This window comes from Beta vulgaris, chromosome 4 (assembly GCF_026745355.1).
Source record: "Beta vulgaris subsp. vulgaris cultivar EL10 chromosome 4, EL10.2, whole genome shotgun sequence".
In the NCBI taxonomy this organism is placed as follows: domain Eukaryota; kingdom Viridiplantae; phylum Streptophyta; class Magnoliopsida; order Caryophyllales; family Amaranthaceae; genus Beta; species Beta vulgaris.
Window position 1 is genome coordinate 12,054,956 of NC_079205.1, and position 19,699 is coordinate 12,074,654.

Here is a 19,699-nt window from a genome sequence, read left to right on the forward strand (position 1 = left end):
CCATAAACAACATGGAGGAATAATAAACCTCTTTTTGCTAGATGTTTGCAAACATCTAGCATCTATGTGGCAACATATAAGTGGCCCACATGTCACAATATTGTTTATCCAAAACAATTTACTTTTTTACAGTTTTTAAACTGTTATATCTCAAAAAATATTTATTATAAAAAAATAAAAAATATACCAATATTCATATATATTTATTCTCTACAAATAGACATCCATCTTGATATAATTTCATCTTATTTTTATTTTACTCTTCTCTCTCTTATTTAGATATTAACAGTTTTACCCCTGCTAGATGTTTGCAAACATCTAGCAAAAAGAGGTTTATCATTCATCAAACAACGTGTCCTAATAATCTAAGTGTTTAGATTGATCTGTGACAGTCGAAGTATTTTTTTTCAAGCATACTACTGGAGATTCCTTGAAATATGGTTTAAAATAATATATTTTTCTCATATAGCTGTACAACCTAATATAATACAAATTATTAGATGTTTCATAGTTAATATATTAATACAATCTATAAATGTGAAATATGAATTACAACAAGAGTAGGACTATAAAATTTATGACCCATAGCATGAATAAAAGGGCATTACATCCATTATACCATTAAAGCCAACAATAACAAAACATTATAACAATAGTAGGACCACAATATAACTTATAAGAGGAGATCTAAAAGAGTATGTGAGTGACATATTTGATCCTCAAATAAATTTTGAAGTTAATACAAAATTCAAAAATAAAATAAATATATTTATAATAGTTTAGATGAAATAAGTTCGGATTTACTACATTATCTAAAAATTTGATAATCGTGGCTGGAATAATTTTGTTATTTTCAATGTCAATCATTAATATTTTATGTCAAAAATCATCTCAAACATGTCAGAAAAGAAAGGTGTATATAAGTATATAAAAAAGTAGAGTAAAAATATATATTTAATCTTATTTATTATCACACCGCATGATTATGAATATAAATGAAACACACAAAAAAAAACAGATACATTGCACGAGTTTGAAAAACTAGTTAGTATGATATTGAGTGATGTCATTAAGATATCCATTTTTGGAAAAATTTGTTATTTTCTCAAAAAAAAAAAAAAAACAAGAGATTAATTATGAGTGATGAAGCTTCTTCAAAGAGAGATCCAACAAAATAGTAGAAATTGTCTATGTAGAATTTTTAGAGGAAGGAGAGAAACTTGGAGAGGATTTAAAAGAAACTTGGAGATGATTTAAAAGACTATATTTTAAACTACGGTATTGCCATGTATGGTTGCAAATATTTGCACACCTAAAATTAGCTTCATTTTTTTCCTTTTTGAGAAGACACCTAAAATTAGCTTAGTGGAACAAAAACCATATATGTATATTCCTCTTATTTATGAGGTGAGAACTGAGAAGTGAGCTAGTATAATTCTAAGTTGATTATCTTGGAGAAACCATTAAGAGAAAAAAAAACTTCAAAGATAAAGAGATTGAACTGGAATGGGGAAATCGATCATTTTAATACATGGTCTCTTATCAATTCTTCTTCTCTGGCTACTGCAAGAACCTGTGGTTGCTATTCGTAAGGCAAGTTTCAACCCACCATGTCGTCGCTCTTTTTTTTTTTCTTGTTTCGTTTTGAAATAATTTGATTGTCCCCATTTTAATATAAAAAAATATTTTGAAAACTTTGCAGCTAATAATATTTGAATCTAAAAACGTATGTAATGTTATCAACTTATCAAACAAAACATGTGTGAGTTATTGAAACAATTTGTGAACTAGCTTTGAAGATTGGAAAAACTAAGGAAGAAGAATTGTATTAATTTAGGCGAGTTCTAGAGAAATAAAGAGATACATCTTGAATTACTGAAAATACAATGAATTGAAATTACAGAAGAAGTAAGGGGCCAAGCTTATATACAAAGAAATAAATAACTAACTCTAACAACCCTTAACAGAATTAGTTAGACAGAAAACTAACTATACCACTAACTATTAAGAGGACATCTGCTAGTTCGCTAGTTGTAGGCAAATAGATAAGTTGAATCAAGCCTTCTAGTATCTTGTCTTGAGTAAAGTGGTCGTTAAGTTCAATGTGTTTGGTACGTTCATGGAAGACTAGGTTTTTGCCTATGTATATGGCACGCACTCTGATTGTCACAATGCAAGGTCACTGGAGTGATGTTATACACTTTTAATTCTTGAAGTAAACGCACAATCCAAGTGACCTCACTTGCTGCTAAGGCCATAGCCCTATACTCAGCTTCACTAGAAGATTTAGACATTGTCCCTTGCTTCTTTGACTTCCAACCTATAGGTGAATTTTCCAGCTTTATTAGGAAGACTGTACATGTGATGGACTTCCTGCTATCTAGACATGCACCCTAGTCTGAGTCAGAATAAGCTTGTAAGACTGGCTCAGGAGACCCATTTAAGAGTATGCCTTGTCTTGCTGTTCCTCGGACATATCTGAGTGTGTGGTGTAAAGCTTGCACATGTTGTTCCCTTGGTGAGTGAAGAATTTGACTTAAATGTTGCACAGTAAAAGCTAGATCAGGTCTAGTGTGAGTTAAAAAAAAATAACTTCCCCACTAATTTTCTATAATACTTAGGATCACTATAGATAACTCCTTCATTGGCTTATAGCTTGAGGTTGAGAGGCAAAGGAGTCATTGATGCTCTTATGTCACTAAGCTTAGAGCAAGCCAAAAGTTCAGAAATTAACTTATTCTGTGTCATACAAATCCCAGATGGCAGATAAGCAATCTCAATACCTAGGAAATAGTGCATTTTTCCTAAATCCTTGATGCTGAAAGTTTGATGAAGATGAAGTTTGAGATTGTTGATGCTTGAGATATCATTGCCTTTCTATATAATGTCATCAACATAAACAGCTGCAAGTGTGATGTGATGAGGTTGTTGTTTAATGAATAGCCTATAATTATTCTTGGATTGTACAAATCATTGTAACAAAAGCTCTTGAACAAGCTTGGCAAACCATTGCTTAGAGGTTTGTTTAAGCCCCTCAAGAGATTTCTTCAATAAGCAAACTTGTTGATTTGGATTAGGAACCCCTTCAGGAAATTTCATGTACACTTCTTCTATTAAATCCCCAAGCAGGAAAGCGTTGTTGACATCCAATTGGAAGATTTCCCAACCCTTAGATGCTGCCAAGGTGAGAATACACCTCACAGTAGCCATTTTAATGACTGGGGAAAAAGTTTCTTGGTAGTCGATCCCCCCTTTTTGGTTGTAACATTTGGCTACTAATCTGACCTTAAACCTTTCCAAAGTACCATCTAACTTGAGCTTGACCTTGTAAAACCATTTACAATCAATGTGCTTTTTACCTTGGGGAAGAGGAACAAGTTCCCAGATTTTGTTTGCTTCTAAAGGTTGGAGCTCTTTGTTCATTGCAATAATCCAGTTAGGATCTTGTGCAGCTTGAGTATAAGAATTAGGTTCAACATATTGAGATATGTGAGACAAAAACGCCTGATGAGAAGATGAAAGAGAAGCATATTGTACCATATTACACCAATGATATTAGGATGCAGAACTGTTACAGCTGCGCAAACAAAGTCTTGAAACTGTTTGTTAGGAATACTAGGCCTACTAGACCTTTTGAGAACAGGTGGTGCAAGAACAGTTGAAGAAATATCATGTAAAGTTGAGCTAGGATGAGATATAAGATCATGTATCGTACGACTATGATGAGAAGGAGGTGAATAAATTAAATCTTATGATGAAGTGGTGTTATTAGAAGGTGGAGTAGAAATAGAAGATGAATGATGTGGTTGTGTACGGTTGGTTGTAGTATGAAAAATGTTAGGAGCTTCAACATCATAGAAATAAGTTGTAGGTGTAGAGAGAGGAAGAAATATAGGATTGGTATGTAAAGTGGAAGTAGAAGATGAAGAGTGAAATGGAAGATGTTTCTCATAAAAGATTACATCTCTAGAAACTGTAATCTTATTAGTTTTCAAATTTACAGACTTTCTAACCTTTTTGAGTAATTGAGTACCCGACGAAAACACATGGATCAGACCTGGGATCAAAGTTAGATCTGCCTTGCTTGAGTGTAGATGTGAAGCAAAGACAACCAAACACCTTTAGATGAGATACATTAGGTTTGAAGCCAAAAAGCTTCTCAAATGGACTCAAGAAATGTAGACTTTAGAGAGGCATTTTGTTGATTAGATATGCTGCACATAGGATGCATTCACCCCAATATCTTGTAGGGATTCAAGACTGAAGAAAAAGAGCTCTAGCAGTCTCAAGTAAATGGCGATGCTTCATCTCAACTACTCCATTCTGTTGTGGAGTTTCAGCACATCTTGCCTAATGTAACACACCATGTTCTGCTAGAAATTTCTTCATGGTCCCTCACAGATTTCCTTTGCATTATCAGAGCTCACATTCATGATAGAAGTATGAAAATATGCATTAATATAAGCAAAGAAATCAGATAAGACTTGCACAATATCAGACTTATGTTTCATAAGAAAAACCCAAGTAAGTCTAGTGAAATCATCTACTATATTGAGGAAAATATTACAATCATTAATTATATGTGGAAATCTTATAAGGACCCCATATGTCTGAGTGAATAAGCTAAAAATCTTTAGAGGTTTTCATAAAGCTATGAGGGAAGGGTAGTCTTGTTTGTCTAGCATAGTGATAAACCGGACAAGTACATTCATTGAGGTAATCATGCAAAGTCACAGAAGGAAAAACTTTATTGATATGTACAAATGGAAGAAGCCCTAGTCTTAAGTGCCACAACTTGGCTTGTTCAATTGCAGAAAAACAAGTGAAAATGGATGATGAAGGACTAACAGAAAGGTTGCTATGATATATAAAAACATTGCTGACAGAAGTAAGCAAGTGTGATCCATCCAAGCAATATAATCCATTCTTGAAATTACCTAGAAGCAGGGGTTCAGTGAAGGGACCTGAAAGATGGCAGGCATAATTAGTGAAAGAAATGGAACAATTCTTGTCCTTGCAAAGCATTCGAACTGATATTAGATTAAATTTAAAGTGTGCAACATGAAGCACATTGTTAAGTTTTATGTGTGACCCAAAGTGAACTGTGCCTTTATGTTGAACTTGTAAACCATTACCATCACGTATGGTAATGGTGCTATGTTGAGATGTAATGTTAACAACATCAGCAAACAAGTTTAGATCACAACATATGTGGTCTGTGGCACCACTGTCAATGATCCAAGTTGTCATGTATTATTGAGATAGGAAGCAAAATGTACTTGCTAAAAGAGCAGTATGGTTGTTTGAAGCAACTTGCTCATCAAATTTTTGTCTCCCAATGAGTGCCATTATCTCATTGTATTGAGCAATTGTGATGGTGAATTGAGATCATGAGAGTCATTGACTGGAGCTTCTTCATCAATATGCACAACTGCTGCTACTTTCTTGTTTTTCCAACCATCCTTTGGTGGAAATCCATGAAGTTTATAACACTTGTCTATTGTGTGACCTGCTCTGTTAGTGAGTATAGTGAGGCATCTTGCCTTGATAGAAGTTTCTGGACTAATTGTATCTATCACTAGAACCACCATTGTATCCACGAGAACCACTATGATATCCAGAACTAGAACTTGTTCAATTGAAACTTGAGTAGTTTATATGAGGATCACTAGGTTGTTTACAGACTCCCTTATTACTATTGTTATTAGTAGCAAATGTCATGAGCTCATCATGATTATGGACAACAACACATACCTTTTTATGGCGTTCTTCTTACATTAATAGTTTGTAAGCATGAGAGAGCATAGGAAGTGGTTGTTGCATGAGGATAATACCTTTAACTTGTCTGAAGTCTTCTATAAGTTTCATTAGGAATAGTGTCAACCTCTGATCTTCTTGCTTCTTGAGAAGCTTCCTTGTCACATTACATGTACAATTATTACATGTACATATTGGCAAGGGATTATGAGCATCAAGCTCATCCCATAATATTTTGAGCTGAGTATAAAAGTTGGACAAGCTATCTATGCCTTGTTCAAGATCAACAATCTGTTGTTGAATGCTGTAGATTTGTGTGCCTGAGGTTTAACCAAATCTCTCCTCCAAAATTTGCCAAATCTTTTATGTAGAATCGAATATAAAATGCTTTTGGCTATATTTACATCAAGCACTTGTATAAACCAGGCTATCAAGGTACTATTACATCTACTCCAGACCTTAAACAATGGCGGATAATTTCTAGGTTTAGTTATGATTCCATCTATGAACCCTAACTTATTCTTAGCAGACAAGCTTATGATAACAAAATATTTCCAATCATTGTAGCCACTTCCATTGAACTGATTAAGTAATATTTTGTATTGAGAATCACTAGGATGAATATAATATGGTAATGAAGGATCTTGTGTTGGATCAATGTTATTTCTAGTCACATTGTTGTCATCATTTATAATTTCAGGCATTTTGAAGAGTTTTTTTGTGTAGAGAATTTTAGGAATGAAATCATGAAAGAATTCAATCAAAGAATCTTGAAGAAGAAGGAATTAAGTGGTATTCCTTTCAACAAATAACAATCAATCAGGAAACAACAGATTTTTAAACTCATAAAATGATAATTTGTATAGGAGTGATTCTATCTTGACAAATTACAGATGAATTAAGAATTGGAGCTAAGAAACTCCAGAATATGAATGATTCGAGCTAAAACTTCATAATATAAGTAACAAGATGTTGCTTGAACAACATAAGGTGGATTGAGATTCAATTTGGACAGGAGAGAGAATGAAATTAAAATCGAAGTAAATTGAAGCAAAAATAATTGCAATTTGAAGCACAAATTCACTCTAATTCGTGAACTGATATGAATCAATGAATGATTGAAATGATTCAGAAAACTTATAGACAAATTTCAATGAGAAATTCAGTAGAAAATTTTTCAGTAGAAAAAGAGAATCGAAATCGATCTCAATCACGAAATCCAGAGATAAACCGATTGAATTAGATGGAATGAATTTTGCGGAAGAATAATCTTGATGCAGGATCAATTGCTTGACCTTTACTACCATGAAACAATTTGTGAACTAGCTTTGAAGATTGGAAAAACTAAGGAAGAAGAATTGTATTGATTTAGGTAAGTTCTAAGAGAGAAGGAAAGACATCTTGAATTACTGAAAATGTAATGAATTTAAATTACAAAAAAAGTAAGGGACCTAGGCTTATATACAAAGAAGTAAATAACTAACTCTAACAACCCTTGACAGAACTAGTTAGAGACAAAACTAACTATACCACTAACTATCAATAAGAGGAGGTGTACTCTTAATAATTATTCTTGACTACACATACAATATATATTAGACAATCATTTGAACCATGCATATATTTTATATATATTATAGTCTTAACTAATTCCATGATAAAATGTATAGTTGAAAGCTTTTTTCGTGCATAAACACAATGTTATTTTACATACTTCTATTTGCAAGTAGATGTTCCACTTTTCTAATTATATGTTCATTAACTAAATATCATATGATTTTTTCATGTAGCATTATATCGTATATTTAGGATCTTATGATAGGGAATACAATCTATTGGATGATCCTGAGAATGTAACAAGGTCGCATCAAGATATGATTTCGTCCGTGTCAAATAGGTACTTTTATAGAGATAACATTTAATATTCTCATTCGTTCTAATTACTAGCCTAATTTATGAATATTATATATATATGTGTGTGTATGTATGTAGGAATGGCAATGAACATGATTCTTCAAAATTCTTAATTTACTCCTACACAAAAGTATTTAACGGTTTTGCTGCGACTCTTAATGAGAAGGATGCTATGGAGATCGCAAGTAAGAGATGATTTGTTCAAGCTTCTATTTGTATATATTAGGTCTTTATTGGTTAAAAATTTAATTTTCATTAATCTTTACCCTTTTATTTTCATGGAAGAGCATCCCAATGTTATATCGATCTTTGAAAATCGCTTTGTGAAACAACATACAATTCGTTCGTGGGATTTCTTAGACTCGTATCAACAACAATTCGCCCCTTCTAGTGAATCTATTTGGAAAAAAGCAAGCTCGGGTGAAGACACAATCATAGCAAATATTGATACTGGCAAGTGTTGTGTGTTCTTTTTGTTCTTTCATTTTTCTACTTTGATTATGATAAGTGTTCTCTACCCATAAAACAATGCTCGCGATAAATTAAAAATTATAACTTTTAGTCTGATATATATTATTATTGTAAACATGAAACTATAACTTTAATAAATAAGGTGACAACTATATATCAATGGAGGTAGTATAAGGGCATGTTCTCTTCGGCATAAAACAACTGAACTGAACTGAACTGAACTTATTGGAGCTGAACTAATCTGAACTGAACTTATAAGAGCTGAACTTATCAGAGCTGAACTTAACTGAACTGAATTGAATTGAATTAAAATAAATTAAATTGAAATAAACTGAATGTAATAAATATATTAATAATATTTTAAACAATAATAATATGAATATTAAATAATAATTATAATTATAATGATAAGTAATAATAATAGTATTTTGGATATTTTAAATGATGGTTATAAATAAATAATATTAATAATCATAAATTAATAATGATAATAATTAATGATAATAATGATAATTAATAATAATTATTTTATATTATTTGTATTAATATATTAATACTTGATGATGATATATAATAACAATAATATATAAGAAGTAAATTAATATTACTATTTTAATAATTAGATTTAATAATATAAAAATATTTAGTAATAAAAATAATGATTGGGTTGGACCGCAAAAATTACATCATAAACCGTCTTGACGCGATTTGATTGGTTTATGGGCTAAAAAAAGTGGGTTTATTTGTGCTTTGACCTAAACCATATTCCTCCTAATAATAATAGTAATAATAATGAGTAAAGCTATAATAAACAAAATAATATATAGAAACAACAACAACAACAACAACGACAACAACAACAACAACAACAACAACAACAACAACAACAACAACAACAACAACAACAACAACAACAACAACAACAACAACAACAACAACAACAACAACAACAACAACAACAACACAAAACAACAACAAAACATAATAATAATAATAATAATAATAATAATAATAATAATAATACTTAATAGTAATGATATATATTTAACATAATAATAATATTTAACAAAATGGTTATAAAAGAATAGAGTTGAACTGAACTGAACTGATTGGAGCTGAACTGAACTGAACTGAACTGAAGAGAGTTGAACTGAACTGAACTGAAGAGAGCTGAACTGAACTGAAAATAAGCTGGGGAGAACAGGCCCTAAAACTTCTACCTTCCAATTATTTAATTATTCATTTTACAATCCTTTATAAAACAAACAAAGAAACTATGTACCTTCATTATAGTGAGTGATTATATATAGAAATTGCAATCGTAATGTAACTGTAAGTAAATGAAAAACAATAGTAGGACATAAGTAAATCATACAAGATGTTTTAATTTACCAGATAAAATTTTCTTTCACTACAAGGACGGAGTTGCTCTATATATGTACAACATGGTAGTATTTCATTAGCCAATTCAATCAAAAGAAGACAGACTAATTATTTGATTCTACTTATTTACTTCATATGTCATGTCAAAGTATATATATAGAAGTGTGGTGCACATGTTTAAAGTACTCATGGACTTGTATAGTTACTGAACTTGCATTGTGACAGGTGTTTGGCCTGAATCAAAGAGCTTTTCGGATGATAGTTTTGGTCCTACTCCTAAAAAATTTAAAGGGCAATGTGCCAATGAAAATGATCCAACATTCAAATGCAACAGGTCAGTTGGTACTTGGTAACATTAGCATTGTTGTTGTGGTTGTTTGTGGTTGTGATTGTTGTGTTTGTGGTTGTGTTTGCATTGTTGTTGTTGTTGTTGTGGTTGTGGTTGTTGTCGTTGTTGTTGTCGTTGTTGTTGTTGTTGTTGGTTTTTTATCATCGATCTTGTTGTTGTGGTGAATGGATATTAGGAAGCTTATTGGAGCGAGATATTTTTTCAAAGGTTTGGCGGAAATGCTTGCATCAAATAATGTAACCACAGACATGAAGCCAAGCCCTCGAGACATGGCAGGGCATGGGTCCCATACATTATCGACCGCAGGTGGGAATATTGTCCCTGTGTCAAGAAATGATGCATTGTGTTTTCAAATGTTGGATATAAACAACGCAGTTGTAAGAGGCGGGTCTCCAAGATCACGGGTGGTTTCTTATAAAGCAATGTGGCCAGAAATGAAAACTCATATTATTTCTGGAAATATTTCTAGTTTAGCCATAGATGGATCTTCCATGGATTCATTGGCAGCTATGGAAGCTGCAATAGCGGACGGAGTTGACGTTATTAATTTATCAGCATCAGCAGCATACAACTCCGACGACTTCAAGGTACCAGGGGATTACTATTTCCAGGATGCTACTTCAATTGCTACCTTCCACGCTATGGCCAACGGAATCGTTGTTGTTACTTCCGCCGGAAATGAAGGACCAAAGCCATCTACTATCGCTAATCTACATCCTTGGGTGCTTACTGTTGCCGCCGGTACCATGGATAGAGAGTTTACATGCTATATCTTTTTAGGCAACCACCAAAAGATTAAGGTATGTACTATTTCATAACATTTTTTTGAAATGTATTATGTATATAGTCACATATAATAGTGCATTCTTCTTCTCCCTTAATTTATTAATAAAAATATGGCATAACTTATTCCTAAATATCATTACGCGTCGTTAAAGATATCATAAGTTATAATGTGGTCTTCTCTTACGTACATGAGATGATATGTTATTTGTATGTTAACTCAATCAACGACTAAGGTATCTACTACTCTACTAGCTTAGGATAAACAAATTTATTTGAAATTAACTTATGCAGGCAGCTCGATATATGGATCCAGGAAGCAACAACACATTTTATCCTTTAATTACTGGTGCTGACGCTCGCAATATTCATGCTGATGTGACTAATGCGTGAGTAATAAATTAAATTCTCATAGGTCATCTCATTGTGTCTTTCTGGTTTCTACTTTCCATATTAAATTAAACTCACATTATTATAACAAATTTTTACATACATTATTCACTTTATTAATAATTAATTCGTCTTTACATAGGTTTATTTGGAAAAATAATTAATATTGTGGAGCTTAATTGTACTTCATCTGTAATTATTGTAAATTGTTGATTAATATTAATTAATTATACGATGGATCACATTAATTAACTTTTTTTTTTGTATTTATATACTATTTAGATCATATTGTTTGCCTGGAACTCTTGATCCAGTGAAGGTAAACGGGAAGATTTTAGTTTGTCTCGTGGAACCTGGGGAGTTATCCACTCCTATTTTGAGCATAGAGCCAGAAAAAACTGGAGCCATCGGCATAATTGCAGCAAATAACCAAGTTCTTGAATCTAAATTGCTTCCTGACACTATGCAGCAGCTCCCCACAGCGCACATTACTTATAAAGATGCTCAAACTCTTTTTTCTTATATCAACTCTACAAGGCAAGTCTAAATTCCTTCAATGATTGACAAATCAATCTATTACTGTGGGTAGTATTGTTTTTTGAAAGCTACTAATATGCTAGTTGAGTAGTTGGTAAGTGACATTTTAGGTAGTTTATTTATTGGTTTTTTAATTTTTATATTTCCTCAGAAAACGTTATTCAAGGTACAATTTTCATCAAAATTCTAAGTTGTAAATCACAATGTACATTATTAAAAAAATCACAGGACTCCAACAGCATTATTTTCCAACGCAAGGACTGAGCTGCAGATGATGCCAGCTCCTGTTGTTGCTGATTTCTCGTCTAAAGGTCCTAACACAATCACTCCCGAGATTTTGAAGGTTTGTTTTGCTTGTTTACCTTCATTTAATTGGTATTATTCAATTAATAATAATTTACAGTGTTAAGAGTAAAATAGAAAAATATGAGAGTGAAATCATTCGATAATAGAATGATTTTAATATCATTAATAACCTTGTGTTCCCGCATAATACATTGAATAATCCTATGTCCTTTTTTAATGTCAATGGTTCCCCTTTGCACATGTTAACATAACCACAATGATTCTTTATGATATTTTTTCTACGGAAATTCTAGATGGTGACCCTGTATTTTTCAATATAATATTCTAGATGGTGGAAATTTTATTTCTTCATTCTAGATGGTGAACCTTCACTTTGTATATATTGACTTCCATGACCTTAATTTCGAAAATATGTCAACAAACTGTTATCTATATATATATATATAAGAAAAAGGGTTATTCTTTTTTCTAAAAAAATATATTTACCGTATTCTCCATGTAATATCAATATGGCGAGGGTGTCTTCACTAGCTCCGATCTTCATAGCTAGCCTGTACTTTATCAAAGCTGCCAACTTTTTATGTGCATCTTAAAAGATGTTCAACGACTATTTATGAAGATTAGAGTTAGAGATTCGACCACCTGATAATGTTTTAGATTAATTTTCTGAAATCACTCACCTAAATAATATGATTCTATTCCTCGAAGGCTCGAAGTTGGCATATATGTTTATTCAATAGTACACTAAGAAAGCATCTTCGGTATTGTTTCTAAAAATCATTTAAAACATCAACTTGAAAACTGTCAAGTTAATAGATTTAACAATCTAATTCTTTGAACTAGTAGTTCATAGTCATAGTCATAGCATAAATACCAATCTAGAAATTTCACATAAGTTATCATGCACACAATATTAGAGGAATATTAATTAAGATCTTCAGTCTTCATTATTATATCTTCATGTAATATATCACTTGTCTATATTATTCTTTAAACACAAATTATAGATAAAGGTCAAAATAAAATATATGAATTGTGTAAACAATTGATATGGTACAACTAAAACAAAGGAGGAAGTATAGTAGTAGCAGAAAAACAACAACAACAATTACTTTTTATAAAAATAATATATAAAAATTAATTTAGGATCAAATAAGAAGATTTTTCAAATAAAAATTTTTTTTTAGGATAACTTTTGTACTTATGCTATTATTGTATTACATGTGCAACTTTTTATGATGTGCGGAAGCGTTTAATTAAACTAACAAGAATTCACAACAACCAAGCACATACACAAGAAAAACAAGAAAGCGAATAAATGACACACAGATTTAACGAGGTTCACTATCAATGTGATAGCTACGTCCTCAAGGCAGGGAAAAAGATCGTTTCACTATGAACGAGACGATTACAAATACAATAGGCAAGATTCAATTGAATTCAATCTCAAAGACTCTCTCTAATCTCCTCTATTGTGCTTTCTCTAATCTCTCTCTAGTATTTTGTGGTTAAAAGCCCTAAATATGACAAAACATATTTATATGAAGTCTAAGAATACAAGCCCTAAGTCGTAAAATAAACCGAGTGAAGAAATCGCCCTCGCGCGTCGCGGAAACAGAGCCCAAATCGCGACCAGCGACAAGCGTCGCGACTCGCGACCCCCTTTCGACGGCCTCGCGATACTCGTCGCGACTAGCGACGAGGCTCCTGCCTTGCTGCTGCTCGCTGCTCCAATACCTTCCTGGTCGCGACTCGCGAAGCACGTCGCGACTCGCGACGGTGCTTCTGCTTCCTTTCGCAAGTCACACTTCACAAATCTCCACCTTGACTTGCATTTACCACACGACTCCACCTCGAAACCATCAACACAACATGTACCTCTGTAACAGTACGCGAGATATCTTTTCCCCTCCTGCTCATGCATCTTTCACCCGATGCCAGGCTTGCCCTCATATGAGTCTCACCCAATCTCACCAAGATCACTGACCACTCATCATGAACGACCCGGTCTCACAGCCTATGAGATCCATGTTGCGCATTCACCTGAAACCCAATTTATTACCCGTCGGAAATCAAATCGCCTTCACTGAACCGCAAACACACTAGCTCCACCTTAATCAAGACGAGCCAGTACCCTGCCAGTTGCTCCAACTAGAGCCATTTGCACTTACGTCTAAGTACCCAAAACAAATCACCGTTGGCGCAGGGGAAATTCCGTCGAAGTTCTTCTATGCTCGCGCCGGAGCACTCCCCACTGGAACGCAGGCAACTCTTCCTGGAGTTCCAATCTAGCTACCTCTTGGTGACTTCTCCCTGAATCACCTCTCAACCCAACACTCCCTGGCAAAGACATGTCGCTCGAGATCCCATAGCTATAAGCTGGCACACAAGTATCGATAGAACTGAACCTTATCATACCAATCTGCTATTGAGAGACCCTTGGGTGTTCTTCTTGATGACCCCTTAGTTTCAACCAGCTGTGTAGACGTTCCTACAAACTCTACCTCATTGTTGACACTTTCATCCTCAACCCAAGTAGTACTCTCAAACCCGATTGTTGAACTCATTCCCGTTGACTCTAACCTCTCAACCTGTGAAGAAGCCCCCATAAGCTCCACCTCACACTCAAGACCATCACTTGTAAACTCAGAATGCAGCTTCAACTTAGAATCATCTCTAGCCAGTGCGGTACCCTGCAAATCATACAAGTTACCCAACCTGACTTCACGCCACAAAGTAACTCACAAGAACCCTTCACCACACGCAAAATTCCATCCCCTCCTTGGAATCGAAAACCCTTACGGTCTAACATCCCAAGAGATATAAGATTTCTCTTAAGTTGTGGAACATGCCTCACGCCTCTAAGATCCTTAACTCTCCCATCATGCATTCTAAATCTCACAGAGCCTACTCCAACCACCTCACACACCGTATTGTCACCCAAAGTAACACTACTCCTGCATAAGCTATAGGTCGAAAACATCTCCTTGTCAAAACACATATGTGAAGAACATCCACTATCAATAATCCACTTATATTCTAAGCGTTTCTCCTCATGGACAATTAGAGCTAAATCATCCTCAGAATCGTAGTCAACCTTATTTTGTTTTGCAAAAGAAGCCGAACTATCCTTCTTAGGACATTCACTCTTCCAATGACCTGGTTCTTTACAATAATGGCAAAGATCACTACTTTTAGGGCCCTTCGACCTAGGTTTTCTCTTTTCCCTACTCGAATCTCCCTTATTTTTCTCATTTGCTACCAAACCTGCTAAATAATCACGATCATCTACCATATCACCAGTTGCTTTATGACGCAATTCCCTAGTGTAAAGTGTCGACTTTACCTCCTCTAGGGACACAGTGTCTTTTCCAACCACAAAAGACTCTACAAAATGTTCATATATAGCTACTTGACAATGAAACCAACAATATCAACGCAACATCCTCATCCTCAATCTTAACATCTAAATTACGCAAGTCTAGTAAAATAGAATTCAAACAATCGAGATGATCTTTTAGGGACATATATACCTTCTCTCATGCGTAGGCCAAACAACCTTTGCTTCAATAGCAATTTGTTTGTGAGCGACTTTGTCATGTACAAACTCTCCAGTTTCAACCACAAACCTGCAGCCGTGATTTCATCTGCAACCTCTGTGATGACATCGTCCGCCAAGCATAGCAAGATAGTGGAGTGTGCTCTTTCCTCCATAGATTCCAACTCAGCCTCAGTTAGACCAGTCAGATTTCCCTCTTTTGATGTCGTTGTGAAACCCTTAATCAATGGTTTCCAGATACCTTGTTGTTTCAATAAAGCTCTCATCTTTATCTGCCATAGCCCAAAACTATTCCTTCCCGTAAACTTGTCGATCTTTAAGGTTGTTGTTGCCATGTCCCAAAAGCGATTAACCCCCGTGTTAACCTGTAGCTCTGATACCACTTGTTGTGCGGAAGCGTTTAATTAAACTAACAAGAAAAACAAGAAAGCGAATAAATGACACACAGATTTAACGAGGTTCACTATCAATGTGATAGCTACGTCCTCAAGGCAGGGAAAAAGATCGTTTCACTATGAACGAGACGATTACAAATACAATAGGCAAGATTCAATTGAATTGAATCTCAAAGACTCTCTCTAATCTCCTCTATTGTGCTTTCTCTAATATCTCTCTCTAGTATTTTGTGGTTAAAAGCCCTAAATATGACAAAACATATTTATATAAAGTCTAAGAATACAAGCCCTAAGTCGTAAAATAAACCGAGTGAAGAAATCGCCCTCGCGCGTCGCGGAAACAGAGCCCAGATTGCGACCCGTGACAAGCGTCGCGACTCGCGACCCCCTCGCGATACTCGTCGCGACTTGCGACGAGGCTCCTGCCTTGCTGCTGCTCGCTGCTCCAAAACCTTCCTGGTCGCGACTCGCGAAGCACGTCGCGACTCGCAACGGTGCTTCTGCTTCCTTTCGCAAGTCACACTTCACAATGTAATATATCACTTGTCTATATTGTTCTTTAAACACAAATAATAGATAAAGGTCAAAATAAAATATATGAATTGTGTAAACAATTGATATGGTACAACTAAAACAAAGGAGGAAGTAGTAGTAGTAGCAGAAAAACAACAACAACAATTACTTTTTATAAAAATAATATATATAAATTAATTTAGGATCAAATAAGAAGATTTTTCAAATAAAAATAATTTTTTAGGATAACTTTTGTACTTATGCTATTATTGTATTACATGTGCAACTTTTTATGATGTGCATTTTTTTCTAACAAAATGTGCATCTTATCATTGAAGAACAAGTATTTGTAATTAGAAAACAGTAATATGCGTATATAGTTCAAAAAATATGCACATTGATCCTTTTGATTCTTCTCCTATGCTCCCTATGTTCCATAAAGTTATATCCACTTCTTATTCAAGGGCGCGCCATAAAAATCTTGCCATTTCTACTTTATTTAATTTTGGGCAAACAAATTTAATATTCTATTTCTAAACAAATTTCTACCACTACTACTACTTTTATTTTTTATTTTTTAATTATTATTAATAATAATAATTACAATTTAAGTAAGTTATGCTGAACTGAACTTGTCATAACTAAACTGAACTAGACTGAACTAAATTGAGCTTAACTAAACTTTTTCTGATCATAAATAAACTAAACTGAATTTTCATTTGTTCAATCCTAAAAAATATTAATCAAAATGTACATTGATATAAAACTGATAACACATTATATATTGACATGCAATTTTATATATTACTTATGTGAATTGTTTAAAAGTCAAAGTGTTGGGGGACGGAGGGACTAATTTTTTTTCCTCACATTATAAGAGTTATTAGTGGTGAAAAAAGCTCTTAAAAAACGTATGTGTACCTTTTATAAAGAAACAAAATTTAGGAAAAAACTATACAACATCCAATTTTTATTGGCTGAATGTACTGATTTTTGCACTATTTATATACTAGCATTGGACATAAAGTATTCACTAATCTCTAGCCCAAGTTTCCTCTCGATTTCTTTTTGCTCTTCTTTTTTTGGAATTTGGCATTATTCAAAAGCTAATATAATCTTCTAAATTTGTTGAAAAGAAAAGTAATCATGTGGAGTCTTACGTTTTTCGTCTGAGTGAGCACATTATCAATCTTTATAATTTAGGGTATTCACTAATGTTGTAAAGAAAAGTAATAATGTCAAGATTCTAAGTAAACAAGATATAAAAAAAACTTAGGGTATTCACTAATGTTGTATAATCCAAAATATTAATTAGTTGTCAAAACTATATGTTTGCAAGCGTGAAAACTAGAGTGTTGCAACTATTATTTAAAAAATAATGATACAAGATCCTGAATTTCAATATTTAAGGTTGCAAGTATTTATCAAAATCCATTTACATGTATTATTTCTAATGATAATATTCATATAACAATCTACAACAGCCTGACGTAATAGCTCCTGGGGTAAGTATTATCGCTGCTTATTCACAAGATCCACATGTTGTTATGGCCGACACTTATCTTCCATTTAGCGGAACATCAATGTCAGCTCCTCATGTTGCCGGTATTGCTGCACTTCTTAGAAAACTATATCCTCAATGGACCACAAGCGCCATCAAATCGGCTCTCATGACTACAGGTATTCATGTATGTTTTGTATGGGGTAATAATACTTGATTGTGCATGTACTAAATTAAAATTTTCTCTCTAGGGTTTGTCTTAAAGTTTTAAATTTGATATGATCCAGTTCAACCTAATCGATCCGTTCTTTTCTTAGAATAATTTTTTGGAAAAGTTCACAAGAGATAGCTCAACTATTACCCATTTTCTTTTATAAGCCCCGGCTATTCATTATTCCCTACATGTCTCAAGTTTAATATGTTGTGATTTTCATAGGTTTTGAGTTACTTATAACCAATTTAAAAGGTAAGATTTTTAAATGTTTACCATCTTCGAACACTTTCAATAAGTGACAAAGACCTATAAAGTGAGGCCAACATTAAAAAATCTTACTTTTTAAACCGTTTATAAGTAATTCAGGACTTATAAAAATCACAAGACGGTAAACTTGAGACCTGCAGGGAATAATCCATAGTTGAGACCTATAAAATAAAATGGGTAATAGTTGACCCCCTCTTGTGAATTTGTCCTAATTTTTTTGTAATTATCTTTCATCTTTGTAGCAAACCCACTGGACAACAGTGAGATGACAATGCTTGAAGATGATATGGTGCACGAGGCTACACCATTTGGTTTCGGCGCAGGCCTGGTACAACCAAACCGAGCAATGGACCCTGGGCTTGTTTATGACCTGACCCTAAATGATTACATTGACTTCCTGTGTGCACACCATATTAATAGTACCATGATAAAAATTCACCAAACAACACGCTTACAAGTGTCCAGAGTCCTATAATCTCTTGGACTTCAACTATCCTTCTATTGCTATTCCTAAGTTCTCAGGTACCGCAAGTGTTACTCGAAAGTTGAAAAATGTTGCACAACCGGCCACTTATACGGCGCGCATAGAAGCACCACCTGGGATTTCAATTGTAGTGGAGCCTAAGACGTTGGTATTCTCTAAAAAGGATCAAGAGATAAATTTCAAACTTGTGTTTTCTGGAGATGTCAATCATCTTCCTATTGATTACCAATTCGGAAGTTTGGTGTGGTCAGATGGTAAGCATGTTGTAAGAAGCCCTATTGTGATCAAGGCCAAAGAGAGAACGACTCTTCTTAAGCATTAGTTTGGTGATACGACATCATTTTTTTTTAGTACAGAATATTGTTTTACAAGGTGACATATATTTCTCTTTGGAAACCAATACCATGTCTAAATTTTGGTCACTGAATTTGTGGCTACTCATTCTCTTATCAATGCAAAACATATTTATACGATTTCACAATGTTGTTCTCTAAAGATTTTCCTAATCTTAGACTCCTATGTTTGGTTATATCTCCGGATAATATATATCATATTAACCTTAGCTTAATACTAGACTCCTACTATGACATACTATATTATACTCTCCCTCAAATTAGAGGGTTAAATATTAACTTGGGCAATAGAATGAAACTTGAGGTGCCCAATCACATTATTGTCAACAATTATGTCGAGCCAAGTCGCAAAAAAAATAATGCAATATTAACAAATATAATACAATCATCAATATATTATCTCACTTCCTAGCTACTAATAAATTTTTTTCTTCTAAATAATCATCTTTTGCTTGGTATCGTCATATTCATATCATATCAATTACGCTCTTCAATCATATATAATATTAAAGCAAGAAAAAAT

The 19,699-nt window shown here is 33.6% G+C and overlaps 1 pseudogene; it reads left to right on the top strand.

Annotated features, from left to right (window-relative positions):
- Positions 1 to 9,939: 9,939 nt before the first annotated feature.
- Positions 9,940 to 19,289, top strand: LOC104908617 (subtilisin-like protease SBT5.4; annotated as a pseudogene).
- Positions 19,290 to 19,699: the final 410 nt, after the last annotated feature.